At 37.1% G+C, this 6,000-nt stretch overlaps 1 protein-coding gene across 1 annotated transcript in view; it reads left to right on the top strand.

Moving 5' to 3' along the window:
• Window positions 1–6,000, top strand: part of LOC123512177 (neuronal acetylcholine receptor subunit alpha-10-like) — a 205,982-nt gene that overhangs the window by 106,392 nt on the left and 93,590 nt on the right. The window lies entirely within an intron of this gene.

Raw genomic sequence — 6,000 nt, 5'->3', positions numbered from 1 at the left:
TCAGATTCTCATTATTGTGTGTGTGTGTGTGTGTGTGTGTGTGTGTGTGTGTGTGTGTGTGTGTGTGTGTGTGTGTGTGGATATGAATGTGTGTGTTGGCGTCCGTCCGTGCGTGCGTGTGTGCGTGCTTGCGTCCATCCGTCCGTCCGTTTGTCTGTCCGTGTGTGTGTGTGTGTGTGTGTGTGTGTGTGTGTGTGTGTGTGTGTGTGTGTGTGTGTGTGTGTGTGTGTGTGTGTGCCATGCGTGTGTGTATGTGATAAGCAGGAACACGTCAGAACAAGGCGCAGTGAGGACGTACACTGCACACATCGACTCTACACAGTACACTCTGATGTTTTGTTCATGTATTTGTTTCTTTTGCATTAGGATTCCACCTTAAAGAGACGCCGCTCAGGGTCAAATCACACCCAGCACTCTGGCTTTTTCGTTTATTTATTACTTTGAAAAGAAAACGAAAATATTGTACATTGTTTGGTAGGGAAAATACAACTTTAAATTTGTAAAGTTACTAATCTTCTAGCAAATTCTTTTTTAAAACATTCTCATTGTAGATAATTATTTTCATTATTCATCAATTGTATCTGAAATGTACTCCAGGTAAGTCTTAAAGTTCAGGTATCTTTCACACTCATGTAAATTTTCATTCAGTAACTTACAAATTAATAAATCTAGGTAACTTATTATCTTATTATCTTATTAATTAATTATCTTGTTCGAAAAAATATTTAATTCCAGACTATCCATTCACAATTCCATTCATCCATATATCCATTCACTCATTCATCTGTTTATCCATCTATCCACTCATCCGTCTATCCATCCATCCATCCACCCACTCATTAACCCACTCACTAACTATCCATCCATTCACACAGTCATCCACCCATCAATCCATTCATCCTTCTATCTTCACTCGTTCATCTATTCACTCATCCACTGAACCATCCACTCATCCATCCATGTATTGATCTTTCCACTTAATCATCCACATCTACTTATTCATTCTTCTTTCCATCTATCTATCCATTCACCCACCTACCCATCATTCACTCATCCATCCATATATTCCTCTATCCGTTCATTCGTTCATTCATCTATTTATCCACTCATACATCTATCCACTCATCCATCTTTCCACTCATCAATCTATCCAAGCATGCATCCATCTGTGAAAATTGTTTCTCATTTGTTTTGTTCTTGCAGTCTCAGTTGCTTATAAGTGTACACCAAGGCAACATAAAAAAATTATGATCTATTAACCTACTATTAAAGCTTACAGTGTATGCAGTTTACACACTAACACAACCTTCAATAACTTATACACTAATACAGCTTACAATTTAAGTAACTTATATATCAATGCAGCTTACTCACTAATACAGCTTACAATCTAAGCAACTTATACCTTAATTCAGCTTACACACTAATATAGCTTACAATCTAAGTAGTTTATACACTAATGCAGCTTAAAATCTAGGTAACTTACTGACTAATACAACTTACAATGCAGATAGCTTGCAGAATAATACAGTTTACAATATAGGCACAGCTTTACACACTAATACAACTTATACACTAATGTAGCTTACAATCTAGATATCTTACAAACTAACACAACTTACGATCTAAGCAGCTTACACTCTGAATGGCTTACACACTAACACAACTTACAATCTAGATGCAGCATTTCACACTAGCACAGCTTACAGTCTAATTACACCGCGTGTCCAGCTGATGGTACTCGTGACGTCAGCGACCATACAACCACAAGGGGCCGCCGTGGTACAGTGGATCCGTGTGTGCTTTGGGATCCGAGGGGTCTCCAAGCGCACGGGTTTGAATCCTGTCTACGGTCTGAGTGTAGGTTGGCCTTCCTCACTCGGGGCAACGGTTTCCTAGCGGGTGGGCTTTGAAATAGGAGGTACCCTTAATAAGTATCCCCTTTAGCCCATAAATTCCCGTGAAAAGCCCACATGGTATAAAAAAAAAAAAAGTGTGGGTAAGAATGATGGTACTTCACAAAGGACGAATATGGGCCGCAGAGGACGTAAGAAGAAATAAGGAACATAGTGACTTGTTAAGTACTTATTGTCAACAAATTTACTGTGCCACTAACATCTATGTTTTCTGAATTGCCCTTTCATATTTAAGTAATGACGATTTAATATCTTTACTTACATCGATAATCCTAACCAGTCAAGTGGATCATTCGATCCATTTTCTGTTATAGATGATAAATATAATGTTGATCTGGAAATTACACAGTCTTGTTTACGTTCACAATTCTTGAATGTTCCCTCAGCCGACTATATATTTCCTGATACTTTTTCCGTTATTAACACTGATAACGCAACTACTACTACTCTGTTTGCTATGAATATTCGTTCCATTCCTACAAACCTCCAATCATTTACTGACCTAATCTTGACCAATACTCGAGTAAACCTTGATGTTTTAGGATTTGCAGAAACCCGTCTTGATAATGATCTTATCTCATTATAACTACCAGGATACAAAATGTTTAACAAATGTAGAAATCGCAGTGGTGGTGGTATAGCTGTTTATATATCCAAAGACTATAATTCTAGCTTGTTTTCTGACTTCTCGTTTACTGAACCGCACATGGAATGTTTAAGTGTTGAAAGTATTATAGCAAACAAAAAGTGTTTATTCATCTGTATTTATAGGCCTCCCAGTGGTAGTGTCCAAAGCTTTCTAAATAAACTAAATGATATTTTTTCTACTGCTAACAATTACAAGTATGAATGGATTTATGTTTTTGGTGATATTAATATAGATTTACTTAAACATGATGCTCATGTTCTTGAGTTTATTAATGTTATGTATTTATACTCATTTTTTCCTCTGATTACCAAAGCAACTAGAATAACTGACACCTCTGCCACATTATTTGATCATATATGGGTTACAAAATCTGAAAATAATATCAATAATTACATATTGCAGACTGATTTAACTGATCACTTTCCGATTATTTCTCAATTCACTAGCCATCACTCTATTAAACTTGAACCAATATATATCACGAAACGTATCTTTACACAATCAGCATTAGAAAACTTCAGTAATGATCTTTCAGAAGTTAGTTGGAGTGACGTCCTGGAATCTAACTTCCCTGACGTGTCATATGATTTCTTTTTAATAAATTCAACTATTTATTTCAGAAACACTTTCCAGAAAGAAGAATTAAATTTAATACCAAGAATGAACGTAGTCCTTATGTCACTCCGGCCCTGAGAAACACCATTAAGGAAAGAAACAGGTTAGAGCGACTGGCGCGTAAGTGGCCATTAACGTATGGTGAAGCGTATAGAAAATATCGAAATAAATTAACATCAACATTAAGAACTGCTAGGAATAATTTTTTAAAGATGATTTAAAGATAAATCAAGGAGATCCTAAATGTCACTGGAAATGTATTAATTCTATACTTGGTAAAAATTCTCATTCGTCAAACAAACATATTGAATTATATCCTTTTTGTTCAGATATTACTAACAAGTTCAATGATCATTTCCTAGCCAGTACTACATCTGAAAACACACCTAACAAGGATTACCTCCAGTACTTAAATAACCCTCTTTTATTTTCAATGTATTTACCTCCAACAAACAATCTCGAGATATGTAATCACCTACGCTCCATCACAACAAATACTCCTGGCTATGATGACATTCCACAGAAATTATTAAGTCACACATCCACTTTAATATCAACACCTCTAACTCATATTATAAATCTCACACTAAAAACCGGTATTTTTCCCAGTAAACTGAAAAGTGCAAAAGTAATCCCAATACATAAAAAAGGAGACAGGAGTGATATTAATAATTATCGTCCCATATCTATACTTCCAGCCTTTAGCAAGATATTTGAGAAAATTATATCTATTCGGTTAAAAGACTATTTGGAGACCAACAACATCTTAACTGATTGCCAACATGGCTTTCGCGCCAGTCGCTCTACTGAGTCCGCAATTTTGCAATTTACTCATAATATATATAAATGCTTAGAAGAAAAATTTTATACCGTAGGTGTTTTATAGATCTGTCGAAAGCATTTGACACGTTAAAACATGACATTTTATTTGACAAACTTAAACATATTGGCATAAGGGGTGTACCATTAAAATTGTTACAAAATTACCTCACCAACAGGACACAGGCTGTGTATTGTAATTCTAAATATTCTCTTACTAAATCCATATCAGTAGGTGTTCCACAGGGATCTATACTAGGACCAACCCTTTTTCTTATTTATATAAATGATATAATCAAATCCAGCTCAAAAGTTATATTCACTCTGTATGCAGACGACATAAACTTGCTTATGAAAGACAAGGACATACACACTCTACACTCAAACTTGACCTCAGAACTACATTTAATAAATCAATGGATAAAACATAACAAACTAACACTCAATATAAGTAAAACTAATTATATTTTTTTCCAAAATCGGTCAGTAAAAAATCATATCCAACCAATACTTCTTGAAGGTCAAACTCTGCAATGTGTCACTCAAATAAAATTTTTAGGTGTATTTATTGATGATAACCTTAATTGGAATATTCATATTGATAATGTATGCATGAAACTGTCTAGGATGTGTGGGATATTGTACAAGATACGGAATCAACTCACAACTGAAGCCCTACTCAGTATTTACTATACACTCTGCTATCCTTATTTTATTTATTGTGTCTCAGTGTGTGTGTCTTTCATAAATAGATTAAAGTTAATTCAAAACAAAATTTTGCGATGTATATTTTTTATGGGTAAATTCGACTCAACCTCCACAGTTTTTTCTAATCATAAACTATTGAATTTCTTCGATATTCATAAGTGTTTTGTCCTTTTCTCCATCTGCAAATTCATTAAAAGATATCCAAATAATAACCTATTTAAATGTGTAGATTCACCGTATGCAACAAGAGGTGGGAACTTGAATTTGGAGTGCCCGCAATTCCGCACACAGTTATTCAAGCACAGCATATTTTACTTTGGTCCACAGCTATGGAATTCCTTGCCTCCTAATATAAAAGATATTACTAGTATCAGTTACTTTCAGTTTAAAAGAAAAACCAAAGAACATTTCCTTAGATGTTTATAACTAGCAGCTTGCAGTTCATCATTTATTTGTATTGTATGATAAATTTACTTTAAAGCTAGATATAGATTATTCAGGAAGTATATACAGTATATACATATATGTGTATGTACGCACAAGTATTTATATAAGTAATGTGTTCGTATATATGTATAGTGTGAACGTGATTGGGTGAAATATGACTTATTCTTGTATTTCTATAAATATATTGCCAAGTGAAGTCTTCCAACAGTCACTCCGTCTATCAGGGAGCCTTGGTTCGATACACCATGCCAATGAATACATCTGTATAACTAATATATATGTACATGTCAGGAAATGGCAATCAATTTTACTTTACTTTACTTTACTTTACTTTACTTACTAGTGCTTACAATCCATTGGCTTACACTCTAACACTGGCGCTACACAAAGGAGTCACCCTTCACTCCCCTCCTACTCACTCTGCGCCGCTTGCAAACACCAACTTAAGGAAAAGGACAACAAACAACAGCGTGACCCAGTGCCGGGGCGCGGCGGTGCCAGCACGTTCATTGCTCTTTGGCAAAGCTTCCACCGTGTCTACCGTCCCCGTGGCGGCCACGGCTCCCACAGTGGGGAGCTGGCGTGCCATGCTGCGGGACTCGTGGGCGTCATCCTGCTCCTGGGTGGGGGGAGCAAGGAGCAAGGACGTGGCTGTGCAGCTCCTGCAGGGCCCTGATGAGCGCGGGGAGGGTGGGGCGCGCGCTGGGCTCGGGCTCCAGGGCGTCCCGCAGCAGCTGGCAGAGGGCGTGCAGGGCAGGGCAGCGCTGACTGCAGCACCGCAGCTCCACCGTGTGCCCGATGAGGTACGCCAGCGAGTACACGTCGGACTCCCTAGAGCACGGGAGG

Source organism: Portunus trituberculatus, chromosome 33, assembly GCF_017591435.1.
Source record: "Portunus trituberculatus isolate SZX2019 chromosome 33, ASM1759143v1, whole genome shotgun sequence".
Lineage (NCBI taxonomy): Eukaryota > Metazoa > Arthropoda > Malacostraca > Decapoda > Portunidae > Portunus > Portunus trituberculatus.
Note: the sequence above shows the minus strand (reverse complement) of the source record. Positions and strands in the feature narration are given on the sequence as shown.